General features: G+C 46.4%; 2 protein-coding genes across 5 annotated transcripts in view; one reads left to right on the top strand and one right to left on the bottom strand.

Annotated features, from left to right (window-relative positions):
• The window catches only part of LOC101014153 (zinc finger protein 708), a 702,618-nt gene that overhangs the window by 235,315 nt on the left and 441,605 nt on the right, over positions 1-25,698 (bottom strand). The gene's annotated exons all lie outside the window — the stretch shown is intronic.
• LOC101014871 (zinc finger protein 429) overlaps positions 14,876-25,698 on the top strand; it is an 89,403-nt gene continuing 78,580 nt past the window's right edge. For 2 of the 4 annotated variants that reach the window (XM_031660337.1, XM_031660339.1), the window contains exons 1-3: positions 14,876-14,941; positions 15,887-16,033; positions 20,966-21,117. The gene's annotated coding sequence lies outside the window, so the exon portion shown is untranslated. Of the gene's footprint in view, positions 14,942-15,886; positions 16,034-20,427; positions 21,118-25,698 lie in introns of those variants that run through there. The other 2 variants (XM_031660338.1, XM_017952826.3) reach the window with 2 other exon arrangements.

Raw genomic sequence — 25,698 nt, forward strand, 5'->3', positions numbered from 1 at the left:
AGCCATATGTCATCTATAGAAATATCTATGTGTTTTTCATCTATGTTGCGACTACTTCGTTTATGACATACTCTTTTCATGGTTTTCGATGATTATTCTATTCTGTCTAGGTGAGTAGTCAGGAAAATAATCTTAAATTCACAATCTACTTATATTTTGAATCTGTATAATTATGTAGGAAGAACACTCTTTATTTGAAGGTAATGTTTGAAAAATGTTGTAATGTCTCTTAGGTAGTCTTTAATTTTTTTTTTTTTTTTTTTTGAGACCAAATCTTTCTGTCGCCCAGGCTGGATTGCAGTGGTGCAATCTTGGCGAGACTCCATCTCAAAAGAAAAGAAAAAAAAAATTAAAGACCTCTGTACAGCAAAATAAACTATCGACAGAGTAAACAGGCAACATACAGTATGGGAGAAAATTTTTGCAACCTATGCATCTGTCAAAGGTCTAATGTCTAGCATCTATAAGAACTTAAACAAATTTACTATAGAAAAACAACAACTCCGGCTGTGCGCGGTGGCTCATGCCTGTAACTCTAGCACTTTGGAGGTTGAGGCGATTGGATCACTTGCGGTCAGGAGTTTAAGACCAGCCTGGCCAACATGGCGAAACCCTGTCCTACTAAAAGTACAAAAATTAGCCGGCCGTGGTGGCACATACCTGTAATCCCAGCTACTGGGGAAGCTGAGGCAGGAGAATCGCTTGAACTCAGGAGGCGGAGGTTACAGTGAGCCAAGATCGTGCCACTGCAGTCCAGCCGGCGTGGAAAAGACAAAGACCCCATCAAAAAAAAAAAAAAAAAAAACCAAAGAGAAAAACAACAACTCCATTAAAAAGTGGATGAAATAGGGCCGGGCTCAGTGGCTCACGCTGTAATTCCAGCACTTTGGGAGGCCAAGGCGGGTAGATCACTTGAGGTCAGGAGTTCAAGATCAGCCTAGCCAACATGGCAAAACCCCATCTCTATCAAAAATACAAAATATCGCCGGTCACAGTGGCTCACGCCTGTAATCCCAGCACTTTGGGAGGCCAAGGCAGGCGGACCACCTGAGGTTGGGAGTTCGAGACCAGGCTGACCAACATGGATAAACCCCGTCTCAACAATTAGTTGGGCATGGTGGTGCATGTCTGTAATCCCAGCTACTAAGGAGGCTGAGGCAGGAAAATCGCTTGAACCCGGGAGGCGGAGGTTGTGGTGAGCCCAGAGTGCACTATTGCACTCCAGCCTGGGCCACAAGAGTGAAACTCTATCTCAAAAAAAGATAATAATTTTATATATATAGATAGATATGTATGTATGTATGCTGGGCATGGTAGTGGATACTTGTAATCCCCACTACTAGGGAAGCTGAGGCAAGAGAATTGCTTGAACCCAGGAGGTGGAGGTTGCAGTGAGCTGGAATCCAGCCTGGGTGACAGAGCAAGGCTGCTTCTCAAAAAAAAAAAAGAGTGGGGGAAGGACATGAACAGACGTGTATCAACAATCATATGAAAATAAGCTCAACATCACTGATTATTAAATAAATGCAAATCAAAACCACAATGAGATACCATTTCATGCCTGTCAGAAACGCTATTTTTAGTAAGTTAAAGAAATAACAGATGCTGGCGAGGTTGTGGAGAAAAAGAAATGCTTATATACTGTTGGTAGGAGTGTAAATTAGCCATTGTTGAAGACAGTGTGTTGATTTTTTTCTTTTTTTTTTTTTCTTCTTGAGACTGAGTTTCACTCTTGTTGTCCAAGCTGGAGTGCAATGGCACGATCTCAGCTCACTACAACCTCCACCTCCCGGGTTTAAGCGATTCTCCTGCCTCAGCCCCCGAGTAGCTGGGATTACAGGCATGTGCCACCACACCTGGCTAATTTTTGTATTTTTAGTAGAGACGGGGTTTCGCCACATTGGCCAGGCTGGTTTCAAATTCCTGACCTCAGGTGATCCACCCACCTCGGCCTCCCAAAGTGCTGGGATTACAGGTGTGAACCGCCATGCCCGGCCTAATGTGATGAGCAATCCTATTACTGGGTATATACCCACAGGAATATAAATTATTCTATTATAAATACACATGCACATGTATGTTCACTGCAGCACCATCCACCACAGCAAACACATGGACTCAACCTAAATTTCCATCGATGATAGACTGGACAAAGAAAAATGTGGTACATATATACCATGAAATACTATGGAGTCATAAGAAAAATGAGATAATGCCCTTTGCAGAGATCTGGATGGAGCTGGAGGCCATTATCCTTAGCAAACTAACACAGGAACAGAAAACCAAATACTGCATGTTCTCACTTATGAGTGAGAGGTAAATAATGAGAACACACAGACACAGGGAGGGGAATGACACATTGGGGTCTGTCAAAAAGTGGAAGGTGGGAAGAGAAAGAGGATCAGGAAAAATAACTAATGGGTACTAAACTTAATACCTGGGTTATTAAATAATCTATACAACCCCCATGACACAAGTTTACCTATGTAACAAACCTGCACTTGTACCCTAGAACTTAAAAGTTTTTAAAAAGACCTATTTGTACTTTTTAAAGAGGAATCCGCCAGTAATTTCAAAGATGGTTTTGTTTATAAAACATAATCTTCCACTTGTCCAGTAGATGCTATTGATTGATTGATTGATTGATTGATTGGAGACAAACGCTGTCTCCCAGGCTGGAGTGCAGTGGTACAATCTCGGCTCACTGCAACCTTTGTCTCCCAGGTTCTAGCGATTCTCCTGCCTCAGCCTCCTGAGTAGCTGGGATTACAGGCATATGCCGCCACACCTGGCTAATTTTTTATTGTTATTAGAGATGAGATTTCACCATGTTGGCCAGGCTGGTCTTGACCTGACCTCAGGTGATCCGCCTCCCTCAGCCTCTCAAAGTGCTGGGATTACAGGCTTGAGCCACTATGCCCAGTCAGAAGCTCTTTAACTTAATTAGATCCCATTTGTTAATTTTTGCTTTTGTTGCAATTGCTTTGGCATCTTTGCCATGAAGTCTTTGCCTGTGCCTATGTCCTGAATGGTGTTGCCTAGGTTGTCTTTCAGAGTTTTTATAGTTTGGGTTTACATTTAAGTCTTTAATCCATCTTGAGTTATTTTTTGTGTATGGTGTAAGGAAGGGGTCCAGGTTCAATTTCCTGCATATGACTAGGTGGTTCTCCCAGCACAATTTATTGCGAATTCTTTTCCCATTGCTTCTTTTGTCAGCTTTGTCAAAGGTCAGATGGTTGTAGGTGTGCAGCTTGACTTCTGGCCTTCTATTCTGTTCCACTGCTCTATGTTTCTGTTCTTGTACTAGTACCATGCTGTTTTGGTTGCTGTAGCCCTGTAGTATAGCTGGAAGTTGAGTAGCATGATACCTCCAGCTTTGTTATTTTTGCTTAGGATTGCCTTGGCTATTCAGGCTCTTTTTGGTTTCATATAAATTTTAAAATAATTCTTTTAAATTCTATGAGAATGTCAGTGGTTGTTTATTGGGAATAGCATTGAATATATAAATTGCTTTGGGCAGTATGGACATTTTAATGATATTGATTCTTTCTATTCCTGAGCATGGAATGTGTTTTAATTTGTTTGTGTTATTTCTGATTTCTTTGAGCAGCGGTTTGTAGTTCTCCTTGAGATCTTTTACCTCCCTAGTTAGCTGTATTCATAGATATTTTATTCTTTTTGTGGCAATTGTGAATGTGAGTTCATTCATGATTTGGCTCTCAGCTTGACTGTTGTTTGTGAGTAGGAATGCTAGTAATTTTTGCACAATGATTTTGCATTCTGAGACTTTGCCAAAGTTTATCAGCTTAAGGAGCTTTTGAGCTGAGACTATGGGGTTTTCTAGATATAGGATCATGTAATCTGCAAACAGGGATAATTTGATTTCCTTTCTTCGTATTTGGATGCCCTTTCTTTCTTTCTCTTGCCTGATTACCCAGACCAGAACTTCCAGTACTATGTTGAATAGGAATGATGAGAGACGATATCCTTGTCTCATTCTGGTTTTTAAGGAGAATGCTTCCGGCTTTCGCCCATTCAGTATTATGTTGGCTGTGGGTATGTCATAGATGACTTTTATTATTTTGAGGTGTTTTTTTTTTTCAATACCCAGTTTATTGAGAGTTTTTAACATGAATAGACATTGAATTTTAATGAAAGTCTTTTCTGCATCTATTGAAATAATCATGTGTTTTTTGCCCCTAGTTCTGTTTCTGTAATGAATCGTATTTATTAATTTGGATATGTTGAACCAAACTTGCATCCTTGAGATGAAGCCTACCTGACCATGGCGGATACGTTTTTTGATTTGTTGCTGAATTTGCTTTGCTAATATTTTGTTGAAGATTTTTGCGTCAATGTTCATCAAAGATGTTGACATGAAGCTTTCTTTTTCAGGTTTTCATGTCAAGATGGTCTATGAGTTTAGGGAGAGTCCCTTCTCCTCAATTTTTTGGAATAGTTTCAGTAGGAACAGTACCAGCTCTTTGTATATCTGGGAGAATTCAGCTGTGAGCCCATCTGGTCCTGGAATTTTATTGATTGGTAGGCTATTTATTACTGCCTCAATTTCAGAATTCATTATTGTTCTGTTCAGGGATTCAGTTTCTTCCTTGTTCAGTCTCGATTGGGTGTATGCCTCCAGAAATGTTTCCATTTCTTCCAGATTTTCTAGTTTATGTGCATCGAGTTGTTCATAATATTCTCTGATGGTTGTCTTCTCTGAGGTCAGTGGTAATATCCCCCTTATTGTTTCTGATTGTGTTTATTTGGATCTTCTCTCTTTTCTTCTTTATTAGTCTAGCTAGTGGTCTTTTTAGTTATTTTTTCCAAAAAACCAGCTCCTGGATTTGTTGGTCTTCTGAATGTGTTTTCACATCACTGTCTTATTCAGTGCAGCTCTGATTTTGGTTATTTCTTGTTTTCTTCTAGCTTTGGGATTTGTTTGCTCTTGGTTCTCTAGTTCTTTTATTTATTTATTTATTTACTTATTTTATTTATTTATTTTGAGACGGAGTCTCGCTCTGTCACCTAGGCTGGAGTGCAGTGGTGCGATCTCAGCTCACTGCAACCTCCACCTCCCGGGTTCAAGCGATTCTCCTGCCTCAGCCTCCCAAGTAGCTGGGATGGACTACAGGCATGTGCCACCACGCCTGGCTAATTTTTTGTATTTTTAGTAGAGACAGGATTTCACCATGTTAGCTAGGTTTGTCTCGCTCTCCTGACCTGGTGATCTGCCCACCTCGGCCTCCCAAAGTGCTAGGATTACAGGCGTGAGCCACCGCGCCCAGCCTTGTTCTCTAGTTCTTTTAGCTGTGATGTTAACTTGAGATCTTCCTAACTTTTTGATGTGAGGCTTTAGTGCCAGAATGTAGTGAGATCAGATATATTAAGTAAGGCCAGGCATGGTGGCTGATTCCTGTAATCCCTACACTTTTGGAGGCCAACACGGGAGAATCACTTGAGCCCAGGAGTTTGAGACCAGACGGGGAAACGTGTGGAAAACTCGTCTGTACTGAAAATACAAAAATTAGCCGGGTGTGCTGGCACACACCTGTGATTTCAGCTACTTGGGAGGCTGAGGTGGGAGGATCATCTAAGTCTGGGGAGGTTGAGGCTGCAGTAAGCCATGATGGTACCACTGCACTCCAGCCTGGGTGACAGAGTGAGACCCCGTCAAAAACAAACAAGCAAGCAACAGATATTTTATGCCCTTCTCTGGGTAGGAAGCAAAATGAACAGAAGTCAGCATTTTAAAATTAAAATTTTATTTTTAAATTTTAACCTACTTATTTATGTATTTTGAGATCAGGTTATGAAACGGGCTAATGTTTGTATTTTGGGTTGAGATGAGGTTTTACCATATTGCCCAGGATGGTCTCGAACTCGTGGGATGAAGCAATCCACCTGCCTTGGCCTCCTAAAGTACTGGGATTACAGGCGTGATTCACTGCCAGGCCGCAATTTTTTTTTTTTAATCGCTTGTCTTTCTGAGAGTTTTGTGGCAGAGAGTTTGGTTTGTTTAAATTCATTCTAAATAGACATTTAGGATGTCAGCTTCTGGCCTTATGGACTCTGAGGTTACAAGTCCCCTGGTCTATCACAGGACCATACACATAAGAAATTAAAAAATCGACCAGGCTTGGTGGCTCACGCCTGTAATCCCAACACTTTGGGAGACTGAGGCGGGTGGATCACCTGAGGTCAGGAGTTTGAGACCAGCCTGGTGAACATGGTGAAACTCCATTTCTATTAACAGTAAAAAATTAGCCGGGCGAGATGGTGCGTGCCTATAATCCCAGCTACTCAGGAGGTTGAGGTACTAGAATCGCTTGAACCCGGGAGGCGGAGATTGCAGTGAGCCAAGATTGCCCCACTGCACTCTAGCCTGGGCGACAGAGCAAGACTCCATCTCAAAAAAGAAAAGAAAAAGAATCCATCTCAAAAAGTAAATAAATAAACAAACAAACATAACATTTATGATAAGTAATTGTGTTACAAAGAAATACAGTTATGTGCCCTAATCCAAGGTCTCACAGAGAAAAGGATGCCTGTGCACAGACTGGGTCAACTGTGTCTTCTCTACTGTCCCCACCTCAAAGTTGCTTTCTCCCTTGTTGCCTAGAAAATCGCCGCCCTGACTGGGTATGATTGTTCTTCGATCAGTATATGCATATAGATGTATTTTTTCATTCTTCCCTGGCTGATTATTGCGTGGGTGGTCGTTTGGCGCCTCCTAGCGGCCGGCTAGCAGTACAGGTCTTCTCCAGAGGCCGCTTGGGCTGACGGCACTGCCTGTGGCCCACAGGGGCGGCCGCCTTTCTAGAGTTCTCTTGTCCTCTGGAGCTCCAGCGGCAGCTGCCGAGGGAAGGACAGTCCCCGCTGTGAGGTGGGCAGAGCTCGGGAGTCCTGCAGCCTTCAGCTGAACAGTCCCGATGGTGCCAGAGCTCTGGCGCGTCCCTTGTGAGTCATAGCTCAGGCGTGCAGGGCTGTGGAGGGGAGGCTGTTATCGCGCTCCCGGCAGGAGCCGAGTGTGGGGCTGCCCGGGCTGGTCCCCAGCTCACCGCAGCTGCAGAGGCCCGACCCTCGGGACCCACCAGGCATGATGCAGGGGGCCGGAGACACTCCCCAGGCCCGGTCGCGGGCCCGCGTGGGTCCTGGCCGTCTGAGACTCCGGCCGATTTTTTTCCCAAGTCCCCATGGAGAGTCAGGGACGGTCCTGTGCCATCTTCCGAGGGCCGGGAAAGCTCTCCGCCCGTGGGCTTTCTGAGCGCCGAAGGGGCCACATGCTGTTCCGAGGGTGCCGCAGGTTCAGGGGGCGCCCCTGCGTGGTCTCCACTCCCTCTAGTTTCCTCCTCTTCCCACCCTGCAGGTGGCAGCATCACCCTGGCTGGAACGGGGCTGTGGGAGAGTCGTGGGCTGAGGCGCTGGCGTCAGAGGGTGTGGCCCGACAACCCCCGTCTCGGGGTGGCTGTGTGGTCTGAGGGTGGTGGTCCAGGTCCTAGGCCTCTCCTACTCCGCGGCGGGGAGGAGGGGCCGGTCGCCCCCGCCCCCCGCCCCGCCTCGAGCCCCCCAGTCTTTCTGCCTCCCGAGTGCACCAGCAGACAGTGTGGGAGAGCGCTGGGAAGGAAGGTTGGTGGAGTCAGACTCTAGACGGACGGCTTCAGGCCCCGCGCGCCACATTCGGCCACATTTGGTGTGTAGTGTGGACCCGTGGCCTCTGCCTACTAACGGGCTGGCTTCTCTTCCAGCTGGTCAACCAGATGTCAGCCCGAAGTTGTGGGACTTGGTCAGCCAACAGCTTAAGATGAACTAGATAGCTCTCGCCCGCGGCAGTACTGCTTAGGTCCAGCAGAGGGTGCGAGCCACGCTCACGGCCTCCACCTGCCTGGCTCACCCCTGTCATCCTCCCTCCCTCCCTCCCTCCCCTCCCTCCCTCCCTCCCTCCCCTCCCTCTCCCTCCCTTTATGGATTTTTCGCTCTTGTTGTCCAGGCTGGAGCGCAATGGTGCTATCTTGGCTCACTGCAACCTCCGCCTCCCTTGTTCAAGTGATTCTCCTGCCTCAGCCTCCCGAATAGCTGGGATTACAAGTGAGCACCACCACGCCCGGCTAATTTTGTATTTGTAGTAGAGACGAGGTTTCTCCATGTTGGTCAGGCTGGTCTCAAACTCCCGACCTCAGGTGATCCGCCCACCTCGGCCTCCCAAAGTACTGGGATTACAGCTGCCAGCCACCATGCCTGGCCCCATCCTCCCATTTCTGCCTCTGGAGTAGCTGAGGCTCTGGGGATCTTTCTGTTTTTTTTTTTTTTTTTTTTTCCCTAGCCCCACTTTGAGTTTGTTTCCACAGTACATTGAGTTACTATTGTTTTGTTTTGTTTTCTCTCTCATGTGCCTTCCTGCACACTGAAGTTGCTGTTTTAAATTTCTTTCTACTTTCGTGTGTGTGTGCGCACGTGTGTGTATGTGTGTGTATGTGTACATATATATATATTTTAAATGAGGTCTTCTCAGTCACCCAGGCTGAAGTGCAGGTGTGTGATCACAGCTCACTACAGCCTGGACCTCCTTGGGCTCAGGGGATCGTCCCATCTCAGCTCCCTGGGTAGCTGGTACTACAGTCACGCACCACCACGGTGGCTCTTTGTTTTGCATTTTTTGCTTTTTATTTTTATAGAGATGAGGTTCTGCCATGTTTCTCAGGCTGGTCTCGAACTCCTGTGCTCAAACAATCCACCAGCTTTGACCTCCCAAAGTGCTGGGATTACAGGCATGAGCCATCCTGCCTGACTGGCTGGCTATCTATCTATCATCTATCTCTGTCTGTCCAGCTCTGTCTGTCTATCTGGCTGGCTCTTATCTATCTATCTATCTATCATCTTTTTTTTTTTTTGAGACAGAGTCTCACACTGTCACCGAGGCTGGAGTGCAGTGGCATGATCTCAGCTTACTGCAACCTCTGCCTCCTAGGTTCAAGTGATTCTCGTGCCTCAGCCTCCCGAGTAGCTGGGACTACAGGAGCACACCACCACACCCAGCTAATTTTTGTGTTTTTAGTAGAGATGGGGTTTCACAATGTTGGCCAGGATGGACTCGATCTCTTGACCTCGTGATCCGCCTGCCTCGGCCTCCCAAAGTACTGGGATTACAGGCATGAGCCACTGGCACCCAGCCTCTATCATCTTTTTAGTAGAGATGTGATCTTGCTATGTTGTCCATGCTTTGGATATATATTTCTTTTTTAACTTTAATTATTATTTTTTAATAGAGACATTGTCTCACCATGTTGTCCCTGGATAGTCTTGAACTCCTGGGTTCCAGGTATCCTCCGTGGCCTCCCAAAGTGCCGAGATTACAGGTGTGAGCCAGCATGCACGGTCTGGTCATGTTTTTGATGTGTTGATTCTTTCCAGTCCGGATGCATAATCTCATGTCTGAACATTACTGCTGGTGTGATTATGTTATATGACTTAGCCCAGCACCAGAGTGATCACTGGTCTCAGCAATCAGGGGATTTGTTTTTTTTTTGCCCGGTCCTCACCCACAGAGAACATTGTAACATATCCCTGGTCTCAGCACTCAGGTGATGTGACTCTTCTGACTGTATTCTGCTTTCAGGAGGGGATTGTAGCATATTCCTAATTGAGCACCAAGGTGATGTGACACTGCTGCCTGGTCCCTGCCCTCAGAGAAGATTGTGACATATCACTGCCCCAGAACTCAGGTGATGTGAGTCTACTGGTCCATCCCTATTCACTGCTGGGATTGTGATGCCTATCTTGGCCCAGCTTACAGGTGCAATGATCACTTTCTTTTTTTGAGATGGAGTTTCGCTCTTGTTGCCCAGGCTGGAGTGCAATGGCACGATCTTGGCTCACCACAACTTCCACCTCCTGGGTTCAAGCGATTCTCCTGTCTCAGCCTCCTGAGTAGCTGGGATTACAGGCATGCACCACCACGCCCGGCTAATTTTGTATTTTTAGTAGAGAAGGGGTTTCTTCATGTTGGGCAGGCTGGTCTCGAACTCCCGACCTCAGGTGATCCACCCGCCTCGGCCTCCCAAAATGCAGGGATTACAGACGTGAGTCACCACGCCCGGCCTCTATGATCACTTTCATACCTTGAAACAACCAATAGCAGATACACTGTCTCTCACAGCCAGAGTTAGGAAAATGAGTAATATCTTGGGTCTCCTCTTTGTATGAAAGTCACAGAGAATCACCACTGTCTCACACACTGTATAAAGTTGTCAAAAGGCACAGCGGATGTCCTAACAGAACTCAGCACACAGGTGAGGTTGTGACACTCATATGTATGACCTGCCGACAGTAAATATTTCATCCTTCCACATAAACACAGCTCACAATCGAGGTTCTGAATGTCACACCCAGAGGCAGTCAAATGTTGGAAAATGGAATCTCATATGTGAATTCGGTCCATGCGGGGGTTGGCATCTTTCAGACCAAGATTTGGCACACCTGTGAGTCTGTGACTCCACTAAGGGAACACAGTTTGCAGGAGGGATTGAGGTTCTCATACATGGATCCAGACCATCATTGAGATTGCGACTCATTTACTTAGACTCAACATACAGGAAGTGTTAGATCTCATACCTAGAACTAGAAAATGTGTGGAACTATTAATCTCATGCTTTGACCTTCATGCAGGGGTGACTGTGACATACACCTCTGCCCAGCACCTCAGTGATTTGACTCTTCTGCCTGGGTCCAGCGTACAGACGGGATTGTGCCGTATTGCTGGACCCAGCACTTAGGTGATGTGAGTCTGTTCTCTTGCCTTAGTGCTTTTCACAGAGGGCGTTGAGACATCACTGGGCCTAGTGCCCAGGTGATGTGACTTTCCTCTACTTCCTGGGCTTTTCCCAAGAAGTTGCAATATATTGCTGCGACCAGAACCTAGGTAATGTGACTCTTCTCTCCTGCCTGGTTCCTCTTGCACATATTGTGACATGTGGCTGGTCCTGACACCTTGGCGATGTGAATCTCCTGTGTGGCCCCTGCCCACAGAGGTATTACAACATATATTTTCACTCATCATCTAGGTGATATAATTCTCTTCTGCCTGGCCCTGCCAACAAGTGGAAGATTGTGGCAAATCACTGAACCCAGCACCTAGGTGATGTGACTGTCTTGTTTGGCCTGGGCCTCTCATGTTTTGGGTATTGTAAAATATCACTAGGCCCACTGCCGATGGGATTGCTTGCTCCTATCTTGACTCTGCCCATAGGTACCTTGTGACATGTATCTGCATCCATGACCTAGAATATGTGACATTTATTTTTTGCCTGCACCCTGCCCTGCACAGGAATGATTGTGACATATCCTTGAAACGAGACACCAGGTGATATGGCTCTTCTGCTTCTGTCTTGACCACAGGGAGCATTGTAACATAGTGCTGAGCTCAGCACCCAGGTGATGTGACTGTTCCTTGTGCTGTGCTTTCAGGACAGAATTGTAACATATCCCTGGCTGAGCACCCAGGTGAGGTGACACTCCTGCTTGGCGTCCTTCCTCAGAGAAGATTGTGAGATCCTTGGCTGAAATCCAGGTGATGTGACTCCCCTGCTAGCTCCCTTCCTATAAGTACAATTGAGACATGCTGTGGTCAGCTTACAAGTGTGATGATGACTCTCATGTCAGCTTGCAAGTGTGATGATGACTCTCATGCCTCAAGTCAGCTGTTAGAAGAAATACTGGCCAGGCACAGTGGGGACTATAATCCCATCACTTTTGGAGGCTGAGGCGGGCGAATCACCTGGGGTCAGGAGTTTGAGACCAGCCTGACCAACATGGAGAAATACCGTCTCTACTAAAAATACAAAAAAAAATTAGCCAGGCCTGGTGGTGCATGCCTGTAATTCCAGCTACTCGGGAGGCTGAGGCAGGAGAATCACTTGAACTCGGGAGGCGGAGGTTGAGGTGAGTGGAGATCACACCATTGCACTCCAGCCTGGGCAACAAGAGTGAAACTCTATCTCAAAAAAAAAAGAGGAAGAAATACTGTCTTTCATAGCTGAGAAAAATGAGTGACATCCTGGGTCTTCTCTGTATGAAGGTTGTAAAAGATTGCCACACCCTCACCTGTGGTATAATGCCCTCAAGTGTTAGAGTGTGTCATCACAGGGCACAGCACACAGGCGAGATTGTTTCTCACACGCACACCTCACCAACCATTAGTATTATCACCCTCACACATGGAAAGAGCCTGCTGCTGAGGTCTTGAATCTCACATGCAAACAGTCCACAGTTGGAATTGTGTCTGTCATATGTGAGCATCCAGCCACAGTTGGGATGGTGACACATTTCTAAACTCAAATCACAGGCAGATGAGGACTCTACTATTTGGACCCAGCCAAATGGAGAAATGTTGACTCTCACACCTGGGCTTAGGGCCACAGGTATGGTCATGGGTGCATATAAACATGAAGGGGTCAGTGAATTGTGACCCGCATTCATACTACATAAAGCCCTTAGGTAGTATAGAGAGTGTATTAACAAGGCCCAGCACACAGGGGAGATTGCGACAGTTGTATGCACACGCACCCAACAGTATATACATCATCATTTCCCCACATGAACACAGCCCACTTTTGGGGTTCTGAATCTCACAACTATAGGCAGTCAAAGACTGGAAACTTGACTCTCGTGTGGATTCAGTCCACAGGTGGGTTGGTGACATTCAGAGCAAGATTCAGCACACCTCTGAGGCTGTGACTTCACTGTTAAACGTGGCATGCAGGAGGAGTTGAGGCTGTCTTGCACAAATTCAGTCCACCGTTGAGATTGTAACCCCTGTTCTTAGACACAACATATAGGAAGTTAACACTGGGACATGTGTGGGATTGTTAATGTCATCCCTGGACCTTCCTGCAGATTTAATTGTGACATTTTTCACTTTTTTTTTTTTTTTTTTGAGACGGAGTTTCACTCATCACCCAGACTGGAGTGCAATGGCACAATCTTAGCTCACTGCAACCTCCCCCTTCCGGGTTCAAGCGATTCTTCTGCCTCAGCCTCCCGAGTAGCAGGGATTACAGGCATGCACCACCACGCAAGGCTAATTTTGTATTTTTAGTAGAGACAGGATTTCTCCATGTTGGTCAGGCTGGTCTGGAACTCCTGACCTCAGGTGATCCGCCCACCTCTGCCTCCCGAAGTGCTGTGATTATAGGCGTGAGCCACTGCGCCTGGCCCAATTGTGACATTTTTCTATGCCGGGCACCTGAGTGATCTGACTGTCTTGCCTAGGACCAGCCCACAGGGGGGATAGTGATATATTGCTGAACCCAGAACTGAGGGGCTGTGACTCTCCTGTGTTGGTGCTGCTCCCAGAGGACATCGTGACATCTCACTGGACCTCGCACTTAGTTGATGTGAGTCTCCTCTCCTGCCTTGGCACTGCCCACGGGGGCATGGTGACATATCTCTGGGCCTACATCCAGGTTATATGACTCTCATGCCTGTGCCCTCACCCCATTGTGACATATTGCTGGGTCCAACACCCTGGTAATGTAACTCTACTGCGTAGGTTCTGCCAACACGGAACGTTGTGGATATTTGTTTCCACCCATTACCCAGGTGATGTGACTCTCTTCTTTTGCCTCATTCTGCTCACAGGAGGAATTGTGACGTATCACTTGGCCCAGTACCAAGCAAGTGTGACTCTTCTGTTCATCATAAGTTCTGCTTTCAAGGGAGATTGGGACATATTGTGGGGCTCAACACCAATGTGACATTACTGTTTTGCCTTGGCCCAGACCTTAAAGGCACTGTGACATATTGCTCGGCCCACCAACAAGGTGACGAGAGGTTCTGTGTGGACACTGACAACAGAGCATTGTGACATATCTTTGGGAGTGTCAACTATTTGATGTGACTTTTTTTTTTTTTTTTTTGAACCGGGTGTCTGCTTTTCACCCAGGCTGGAGTGCGGTGGCACGATCTCGACTCACTGCAAGCTCCGCCTCCCGGGTTCACGCCATTCTCCTGCCTCAGCCTCCCGAGTAGCTGGGACTACAGGCGCCCGCCACCACACCTGGCTAATTTTTTGTATTTTTAGTAGAGACGGGGTTTCACCGTGTTAACCAGGATGGTCTCATCACCCGACCTTGTGATCCACCCATCTCGGCCTCCCAAAGTGCTGGGATTACAGGCGTGAGCCACCGCGCCTGGCTGACTCTCCTTTTATACCAAGGCTTTACTCATAGGGGAGATCGTGATGTATCTTTTGGCCCAGAAATCAGGTGATGTGTTTCTCCTGCCTGAGCTTTGCTCACAGGGAGCATTGTGACATATCACTGGGCCCAGCAACCAGGTGATGGGACTCTACTGCCTGTCCCCCGCTTTCAGGAGGAAATTGTAACATATCTCTGACCAAGCACCCAGGTGATAATTCTTCTGCCTGGGCCCTATTCTCAGGGAAGATTGTGACATAGCCCTGGCCCAGCACCCAGATGATGCAGACGATGTAATACTCCTGCTCACTCTCTATCCACAGGTAAGACTATGACATATGATCATGCCCAGCTAATTTTTGCCTTTTAATAGAGATGGGGTTTCACCGTGTTGGCCAGGCTGGTCTTGAACTCAGGTGATCTGCCCACCTTGGCCTCCCAAAGTGCTCAGATTATAGGCGTGAGCCATGGTCCCCTGGCATAGGGAATGTAACTTTCTTTTGCTGCCTGTTCTCTACTCACAGGGGTAATTGTGACATATTGCTGGTCCCAGCTCCTAGCTGATGTGACTCTTCTTTTTTCTAGGTTCTGCGCACAAAGGAGATTGTGACATACTGCTGTGCCTAACACTAAGGTGATGTGACTTCTCTTCTTTGGCTATGTCCTTAGAAGGCATTGAGATACCTGAACCCTGACCACAGGGATCATTGTGACATATTTCTTGACCCATTGCAATGGACAAAGCTCAGGTAAATGCCCTATTTTACCTACGTGATGTGACCTTCCTCTTCTGCCTGAGCCAAGCACACCAGTGATGTAATTATTCTGCCTGTTCCCTGCACACAGGAGTCACTGTGCTATATGTTTGGGTCCATCAGCTAGATGATATGAATCTCCTCTTCCAGAGTTTATCCTCAGTGAGAATTGTGATATATTGCTTGACGTAGCTCGTATGTGATGTGGCTGTTCTCTCATGCCTGGTCCCTTCCCACTGGGGTGATTGGAACATAAAGCTGAGCCTCACACCTACGTGATGTGACTTTCTTGTTTATAATCCCTACCCACAGGGGGCATTGTGACATATCTAGGCCTCTCACCTAGCTAATATGACATTTTTACCGAGGCCCTCCCCTCAGGGGGTATTGTGAAATATTACTGGACCAAGAACTTAGGTGATGTGGCTCTCTCTACTGCTTGGGGTGTGCTTAAGAAGAAATTGTAGGCCGGGCTTGGTGGCTCATGCCTGTAATCCCAGCGCTTTGGGAGGCCGCGGCGGGGGGATCACCTGAGGTCAGGAGTTCGAGACCAGCCTCAACATGGCAAAACCCCGTCTCTACTAAAAAGTACAAAATTAGCCAGGCGTGATGGTTCATGCCTGTAATCCCAGCTACTCAGGAGGCTGAGGCAGGAGAATCACTTGAATCTGGGAGGCGGAGGTTGCAGTGAGCCAAGATTGCTCCATTGCACTCCAGCCTGGGCAACAAGAGCGAAACTCCGTCCCAAAAAAAAAAAAAAAAAAAAGAAATTGTCATATATCTCTGTATCCAGCACCAAGGTACTTTACTCTCCTCTCCTGCCTGGTACTCATATACATTTTGTATTACAACATATCTCTGAATCCAACATTGAGGCAATGTGACTGTCCTGCATGGGCTCTCCCACAAAAATAACACATCTTTTTACTCGTTATCTAGGTGATATGACTCTTCTGCTTGAGCCCTGCCAAAAGAAAAGATTGCCACAGATCACTGGACCCAGCACCTAGGTGATATGACTCTTTATTTGCCTGAAACCTGCATATTTTAGATATAGTGACATATCACCAGAACAAACACCTAAAGGTTAGATGGCTCCTTCCTGAGCCCTTCCCACAGGGGTCCTTGTGATGTGTTTCTGTATCCATCACCCAGGATTTGAAACCCTCTACTTCTGCCAGCATTTTGCCCACAGGAAATATGATGACATGTTGCTGGGCCCAGCAACCAGGTGATCTTACTCTTCTGCCTGTGCCCTGCTTTCAGGAGGGGATTGTAAAATTTCTGGGTCGAGCACCCAGTAACATGACTCTCCTGCCTGGTGCCTGTTCTCAGGGAAGATTGTGACTTAACTGTTTCCCAGCACACAGCTGAAGTGAATTTTTTTTTTTTTTTTAGATGGAGTCTCACTCTATCACTCAGGCTGGAGTGTAGTGGCGTGATCTCGGCTTACTGCAACCCCTGCTTCCCGGGTTCAAGTGATTCTCCTGCCTTAGCCACCCGAGTATCTGGGACTACAGGTGCCCACCATCATGCTCAGCTAATTTTTGAATTTTTAGTAAAGACAGGGTTTCACCATGTTGGCCAGGCTGGTCTCAAACTCCTGACTTCAGGTGATCCATTTGCCTTGGCCTCCCAAAGCCCTGGGATTACAGGCATGAGCCACTGCACCTGGCTGACATGAGCTTTTCTCTAGGAGACATTGTCTGGGCCAAGCATCTGGTGATGTTACTCTTCTCTCCTGCCTGGGCCCTGGCCACAGAAGGGAGAGTGACTTATCCCTAGGCCCAGCATGCAGGTGACATAATTTTTCTGCCTAATCTCTGTCCACAGGGGACATTGTGACATGTCCCTGGGACCATAAACTAGATGATATGACTCTTTTTGTCTCTGAGACCTGTCCACAGGTTTTTTTTTTTTTTTTTAGATGGAGTCTCACTCTGTTGCCCAGGCTGGAGTACAGTGGCGTGATTTCGGCTCACTGCAAACTCTGCCTCCCAGGTTCAAGTGATTCTCCTGCCTCGGCCTCATGAATAGCTGAGATTACAGGCATGTACCACCATGCCTGGCTAAATTTTTTTTTTTTTTTTTCATTTTTAGTAAAGACGAGGTTTCACCATGTCGGCTAGACTGTTCTTGAACTCCTAATCTCAAGTTATCTGCCTACCTTGGCCTCCCAAAATGCTGGCATTATAGGCATCAGCCACCACGCCCAGCCTGTGCCATATTTTTTGACCTAGCAACAAGGTTATGTGACTCTCCTCTACTGCTTGGACCCTGTGTACATTCTGTATATTGAAGTATGGCTAGGTCCGACACCTAGGTGATTTGACTCTCCTCTCCACGCGGCCTTCTAATAGGGGAATTCTGACATATCTCTTTGTCACCTGAGTGATATGACTCTCCTTTTCTACCTGAACCCTGTAAAAAGAGGGGATTGTGACATATCACTGGACCCAGCAACTAGGTGATATTACTTTCTTTTTTTACCTGGGCCTATTGTATTTTGGGTATTATGACATATTGCCGGGTCAAACCAAATGGGTGAAAGGCTCTTGTCTGGGCCCTGCCCACAGGAGGCCTTTGTTACATATCTGTGCATCCATTACTTTGGAGGCGTGACTCTCTTCCATCTGCACCATGCCCATACAGAGCATCGTGACATGTCTCTGGGTTCAGCAACCAGATGGTATATATTTTGTGCCCAGCCTTGCCTGCAGAGAGACATAGCTGGACCCACTACCCAAGTGATGTGACTCTGATGTCTGTGCCTTGCTTTCAGGAGGGAATTTTAGGGTAACAGAACCCTGTCCAGGCAACCAAGCGATATGCCTGGAAAAATTGTGATATATTCCTGACCCAGCACCCAGGTGATGTTATTCTCTCATTTGCTTTCTACTCACAGGTTGGATTGTGACTTACACTTTAGCCTAGCTCACAGTTGTGATGATGACACTCGTACCACAAATCAGCCAGTAGGGGAGATACTGGCACTTGTAGCTAAACCTAGAGAAACAGGTAAATTATTGGGTCTTCTCTAGGTGAGGACATCGTAAAGGATAACCATTCTTTCAGAGTTTGTATAAAGTCTTTGGATGGTACAGAGAGTGTCGTCACAGGGTCAAGCACACAGGTGAGACTGTGTTTCCCATACGAACAACCTACCAAATGTTGGCATTGTCACCCTCACAGATGGACAGAGCCCGCTGGAAAGATCCTGAATTTCACACATCGATGTAGTCCACAATAAAAATTGTGACTGTCATATGTGATCATGCGACCACAGTCAAGGTGGTGACTCATTTCAAAACAAAGCTCATAGGCAGGTGAGGACTGTCCTCTCTGGACCTCGCCAATTGGAGATGTTGACTCTAACACATGGGCTTAGGTCCATAGGTACGATTATCAGTTCATACTAGAACAGAATTCTCAGAGCAAATTGTGACTATCATGCATATTGTGTAAAGGCCTCAGATGGCAACAGTTTTGTAACAGGGCCCAGCACACAGGTGACATTGTGATACTCATACACACAGTCAGCCAACAGTAAAGATTGTCATCTTTTCATATGAACACAGCTCACTGTTGAAGTTCTGAATCTCACACCCAGAGATAGCCAAAAGTTGGAAAATGGACTCTCACACATGGATTCGGTCCACATGTGGGCTGGTGACTGTCAGGCCAGGATTCAGCATATCCGTGAGGCTGTGAGTCCATGAAGGGGACACAGTCCCCTGCAAAGATTGAGGCTCTCATGCAGGTATCCAGTCCACCATTGAGATTGTCACTTGTGTACTCAGACTCAACATACAAAAGGTGTTGACTCTAATACCTAGAAATGGGACACGTGTGGAATTGTTAATATTTTTTTTTCTTTTTGAGACGGAGTTTGAATCTTGTTGCTCAGGCTGGAGTGCAATGGCGCAATTTCGGCTCACTACAACCTCCGCCTCCTGGGTTCAGGCGATTCTCCTACCTCAGCCTCCTGAGTAGCTGGAATTACAGGTGCCCACCACAGTACCCGGCTAATTTTTTGTATTTTTAGTAGAGATGGGGTTTCACCATATTGGCCAGGCTGGTCTCAAACTCCTGACCTCATGTGATCTACCTGCCTCAGTCTCCCAAAGTGCTGGGATTACAAGCGTGAGCCACCGCACCCGGCAGGATTGCTCATTTTATCCCCACGTTTTCCTGCAACTGTGACTGTAACATACACCTCTGCCCAGCACCTAAGTGATTTGACTTCTCTGCCTGGTACCTAGTCCACAAATCAGGTTGTGATACATTGCTGGACCCAACACTAGGTGGTGTGACGCTGTACTTTTGCCTCGGCACTGCCCACATGGGGCATTGTGACATATCACTGGGCCCCACACCCTGGTTACGTAACTCTCTTACCTGTAACCTGCCTTTATGGGCCATTGTGACATATCGCCATTTGCAACATCCAGGTTATGTAACTGTCCTTGCTGAGTCCTGCCTACAGGAAGCCTTATGATCTATCTGTGTATTCATCATCCAGTTAATGTGACTCTTTCTCCCAGGTCCCTGCTCATAGAAAGGATTGTTAGTTATCACTGAGCCCAGTGCCTAGCTGATATAATTCTTCTACATGTGTTCTGCTTACAGTGTACATTGTGACATACTGCTGGGCTGAACATTAAGGTGATGTTACATTTTTGCCTTGGCATTTTTTCATCAGACATTGTGACATATTGTTGGGCTCAGAACCAAGGTGATGTGATTCTTCTGCCTGAACCCTGCTCAAGAGTCAACACCTTTTGCCCAACAAGGATAGTGCCATATTTGTGAATCCATCATCTATGTGATGTGACTCTCTTACTTGGATTTTGCCTATAGGAGAGATTGCGACATATCACAGGGCCCAGCACCTAGATAATGTGACTCTTCTTTCCTGCCATGGTCATGCTCCCATAAAAGAGAGTGACTTATCCCTGGGATCAGCCCACAGGCTATGTGATTGTTCTGCCTAGTCCCTGTCTACAGGGGTTAGTGACATATCTCTTGGTCCCATTCTTCTTCTCCCTGGGACCTGTCCACAGTGGGGATTGTGACATATCACTTGGCCTAGCACCTATGTGATGCGACTCTTCTCATGCTTTGGCCCTGCCCACTGGTTGGTTGTGATATGTAGGTGGAACCAGCTCTTAGGTTATGTGATCTTTCTCTTTCTTCGGAGTCCTACTCTCCCGAGACCAGCTCAGTCGTGAAGACCCAACCCAGCGGCGCTAGAGGAATTAAAGACACCACACAGAAATATAGCGTGTGGAGTGGGAAATCAGGGGTCTCACAGCCTTCAGAGATGAGAGCCTCAAACGGAGATTTACCCAGAGATTTATTTAGTGACAGCAAGCCAGTGATAAGCGTTGTTTCTATAGATTATAGATTAACTAAAAGTATTCCTTACGGGAAACAAAGGGATGGGCCGAAATAAAGGGATGGGTCTGGCTAGTTATCTGCAGCAGGAGCATGTCCTTAAGGCACAGATCCCTCATGCTATTGTTTGTGGTTTAAGAACGCGGTAAGCTGTTTTCTGCCCTGGGTGGGCCAGGTGTTCTTTGCCTTCATTCCGGTAAACCAACAACCTTCCAGCATTGGCGTCATAGCCATCACTAACATGTCACAGTGCTGCAGAGCTTTTGTTTATGGCCAGTTTGGGGCCTTTTTATGACCAGATTTGGGGGACTTGTTCCCAACACTACTCACAGGGGACACTGTGACATATCTCTGGGCCTCTCACCTAGATGATGTGACCTTTTTTGCCAGGGCTCTTTTCTCAGAGGGTACTGTGATATTTCAGAATCTGTGAACCTAGGTGATGTGACTGTCTTCTACTGCTTGGGCTCTGCCTGAGATGTGACTTTTTTTTTTTTCCTGGGCTTTGCATACATTGTATATTGTGATATATGACGGGGTCTAAGACCCAGGTAATATGACTCTAACTCATGGGTTCTGTTCAGAAGGGTATTATGACATATCTTTTTGTTCATCACTTAGGTGTTATGACTCTTGTCTTTTCACTGGAACCTGCCAAGAAGGGTGATTGTGACATATCACTGGACCCAGCACCTTGGTGGTTGTGACTCTCCTCTCCTCCTTGGGCCCTGCATACATTGTGTCTATTGAAATATGGCTGGTCCAACACCTAGGTAATGTGATTCTCCTGCATAGGCCCTGCTAATAGGGCAATTATGACATACGTTTTGTTTATCACTTAAGTGATGTTACTCTTTTTTGCTTCCTGAATCCTGTAAAAGGGGGGAATTGTGATCCTAACACTGGACCCAGCACATAAGTAATATGAGTTTCCTGCATAGGCTCTGTTCAGAAGGGTATTATGACCTATCTGTTTGTTCATCACTTAGGTGTTGTGACTCGTTTTTTGACTGGAACCTGCCGAAAAAGGTGACTGTGACATATTACTGGACCCAGCACCTAGGTGACGTGACTGTCTTTTTTTCCTGGGCCTCACATATTTTGGGTATTGTGATGTATAGCTGGGCTCAACACCTAGCGGCTAGGGAGCTCCTTTCTTGACCGTTCCCACAAATGACTTATCTCTGCTATGACCGCCTATGACACATGACCTAAATATGTGACTCTTCTTTTCTGCCTGCACCTTGCTAACAGAGAAGATTGTGACAAATTGCTAAGTGCCGTGTATCTTGTGCTGACCTTCTATCTCAGCCTGTGACCAAGAATGCCTAACTTCCGGGGAATGCAGCCCTGTAGGTCTCAACCTCGATTTACTCAGCCACTATTCAAAATAGAGTCACTCTGGTTTAAATGCCTCTGACATTAAGATACACTGTAAAATTATGAAAAAAGTTTATTTGAATTTTAGCAAATTAGAAATGAAATAATTAGAATGGGCTATTCTAAATGATATAGCATTAGTTATATTTGTGTTTGAGTTTTCTATTAATCTATATTTGTTACTTATGAATAGATATCTTGTTTTATTCTGTCTAAACAGATACACTAGGTGGAGTGTGGTGGCTCATGCCTGTAATCCCAGCACTTTGGGAGGCCGAGGCAAGTGGATTACCTGAGGTCAAGAGTTTCAGACAAGCCTGACCAACATGGGAAAACACGGTTTCTACTAAAAATACAAAAATTAATTGGCCATGGTGGCGGGTGCCTGTAATCCCAGCTACTTAGGAGGCTGAGGCAGGAGAATCGCTTGAACCCAAGAGACGGAGGTTGCAGTGAGCCAATATCATGCCACTGCGTTCCACCCTGGGTGACAGAGCGAGACTCTCTCTCAAAAAATAAGATAAAATAAGTGGCTGGGCATGCTGGCTCATGCCTGTAATCCCAACACTTTGGGAGGCTGAGGAGGGTGGATCACAAGGTCAGGAGTTCAAGACCAGCCTGGCCAAGATGGTAAAACCCTGTCTCTACTAAAAATACAAAAATTAGCCGCGTGTGTTGGCAGGTGCCTGTAATCCCAGCTACTCGGGAGGCCGAGGCAGAGAATTGCTTGAACCTGGGACGCAGAGGTTGCAGTGAGCCGAGATCTCACCATTGCAGTCCAGCCTGGATGACAGAGCGAGACTCTGTCCCAAAAAATAAATGAATAAATAAAATAAAAAACAAACAGATAAACTAGATAACCAGACTGACCAACATGGGGAAGCCCTGTCTCTACTATGCAGTCCCAGCTACTCAGGAGGCTGAGGCAGGAAATCTCCTTGAGCCTGGGAGGCAGAGGTTGCAGTGAGCTGAGATCACCTCACTGTTTTCCAAACTGGGCAAGGGAGTTTGGGAGGGAGGGAGGGAGACTCTATCTCAAAAAAATAAAAGGGGTCCCCGCTTTAAAAGGAAAATAAATCTCATAACGGCAAAATCACTAAGCCAATGGAAAAGTCAAGCTGGGAACTATGTCAAGCAAAAAATAAAAATAAAAGGGGTCCCCGCTTTAAAAGGAAAATAAATCTTACAACGGCAAAATCACTAAGCCAATGGAAAAGTCAAGCTGGGAACTATGTCAGGCAAACGTGCTTCCCATATTATTTCTAAATAACATAGTTGCAAAGATAAAAAAGCTACATACTTTTTTCACAATTTGCCCACAAGAAAATTCCTTCTGAACAGGTAACAGAACTCAGTCATCCCTCTGAGACTCACCTGAGATAAATGCATATCTGATTACTCCCTCTGCCCTATTGTTAATTTAAAAATGCAGATTTAGGCCAGGCTCAGTGGCTTACTCCTGTCATCCAAGCACTTTGGGAGGCTGAGGTGGGCAGGTCACCTGAGGTCAGGAGTTTGAGACCAGCTTGGCCAATATGGGGAAGCCCTGTCTCTACTAAAATTACAAAAATTAGCTGGGCATGGTGGCATATGCCTGTACTCCCAGCTACTGGAGTGGGTGGGGAGGCAGGGAGAGCTGAAGTAGTAGAATCGCTTGAACTCAGGAGGCAGAGGTTGCAGTAAGCTGAGACCGCGCCACTGCACTCCAGCCTGGGTGGAAAAGTGAGACTCCATCTCAAAAAAAAAAGAAAAAATTGCAGATTCACTGAGCCACACTAAATTGTATATTCAGTGGAAGGTTGATCAAGGACACAAAAGAATCCAACCTTTGTGTCTTGTCTACTTATGACCTGGAAGCCCACACCTCAAGTTGTCCTGCCTTACCAGACCAAACCAATATACATCTTACACATATTGATTGATGTCTCATGTCTTCCTAAAGTGTGTAAAAGCAAGCTGTACCCCTACCATCTTGGACACATGTCGTCAGGAACTCCTGGGGCTGTGTCACAAGCTTGTCCTTAACCTTGGCAAAATAAACTTTCTTGATTGATTGAGACTTGTCTAGATACCTTTTTGTTTACACAGCCAAGGCCTTGCTACCTGGTCAGTACTGCACCCCAACTGATGCATCACCATTGCAGGGACTCTGGTTTCTGGTCTTTTTTTTTTTTTTTTTTTTTTTGAGATGGAGTCTTGCTTCATCACGCAGGCTAGAGTGCAGTAGTACATGATCTTGGCTCACTGCAACCTCCGCCTCCTAGGTTCAAGTGATTCTTGTGTCACAGCCTCCAGAGTAGCTGGGATTACAGGCATGTGCCACCACGCCTGGCTAATTTTTGTAATTTTAGTAGAGATGGGGTTTCACCATGTGGGCCAGGCTGGTATTGTTGGAACCGAACTGTCGATTCCTTCCTGGGCAGGGGTTGCCGCGAAGGATCACCGACACGAGATTCACAGCAGAGAGTTATTTATTTATTTTTTATTTATTTTATTTATTTATTTTTTGAGACGGAGTCTCGCTCTGTCGCCCAGGCTGGAGTGCAGTGGCGCAATCTCGGCTCACTGCAAGCTCTGCCTCCCAGGCTTACGCCATTCTCCTGCCTCAGCCTCCCAAGTAGCTGGGACTACAGGCGCCCGCCACCTCGCCCGGCTAATTTTTTGTATTTTTTAGTAGAGACGGGGTTTCACCGTGTTCGCCAGGATGGTCTCGATCTCCTGACCTCGTGATCCTCCCGTCTCGGCCTCCCAAAGTGCTGGGATTACAGGCTTGAGCCACCGCGCCCGGCCGAGAGTTATTTATTACTAGCGCGCTAGGGTCCTAAGCTCTAAGTTGGCCTTGGGACCTTGACTGCTTGTTACAGGCTGTTTATATAGGCAAACACAAGTTCAAACACAGCTTATGGCACGAAATTCAAACAAAGCTTAAGGCGCGTGGTAATTGGGTCTAGCTATGGCCTGAGCAAGGTGTCTTGTTCTAATTGGTTAGAGCAGGACCTTATGAGGTTTTTTCTTGGAGTTGTTGATTCCGGGAACTTCGAGGCAGGGTGGGACCTCCGGAATTGGCAGGGTGGGACCTTATCCAGAGCCACCTGGTGTTAATTTTTTTTTATATGAGGCCTAGTTTCTAAGTTTTATGAGGCCTAGTTTCATTCCTTCTTCTTTTTGTGTCAGAGGCTCAATCTTGAGCCTCTTCTTCAGTCCTGAGGGTCTGGTATTGTTGGGTCAGAACTATAGCATGTACTATGTTTAATCTATTTTTAATAAGGGTGAGTAAGCGGTTGAGTATGCATGGCCCGAAAGTCAGGATGAGCGTGAGCAGGATGAGGGGTCTTAAGAGGGTGGAGATTAGGGTGCTAAGTCAAGGGGATTGGTTGTACCAATTTTCAAACTAACTTTGTTGAGATTCTCTCTCTTTTTTCTTCTTGTCTAATCTTTCTTTTAGTTTTGCCATAGAATCTTTAACTACTCCTGAATGATCTGCATAAAAACAACATTGCTCTTTCAGGGCTGCACAGAGCCCGCCTTCTTTCAGAAAGACAATTTCTAGTCCTCGTCGGTTTTGTAATACAACTTCAGACAGGGAAGTCAAGGACTTTTCAAGTTTTGTGATAGATTGTTCTATGGCTCTAAGGTCTTCATCTATGGCTATTTTAAGTTGTTGCAGATGATGGTTACCATGCACTAGGGCTGCTGTCCTGGTCTTAACTCAGCCGCTACCTTAATTCTTAACATGACGGTGAGGGTGAGGGAGATAGGTTCTCTCTTTGGTCTAGTATGAGTTTTTTGCTCATACCGGAGATTAAAGGAGTCTCTAGAGTGATAGTATACTCGGGGAACAACTTGTACTAACACGCAATAGTGGGTGCCACTGCTAAAAATAGCTGTGGATACACAGGGGGTGAGCCTAGTGTTGCAAGCCTACTAGTCCGTCTCAGAGGGGACTAAATAGTGATTGGAGCTGGGTACTGTTA

Source organism: Papio anubis, chromosome 20 (assembly GCF_008728515.1).
Source record: "Papio anubis isolate 15944 chromosome 20, Panubis1.0, whole genome shotgun sequence".
In the NCBI taxonomy this organism is placed as follows: Eukaryota; Metazoa; Chordata; class Mammalia; order Primates; family Cercopithecidae; genus Papio; species Papio anubis.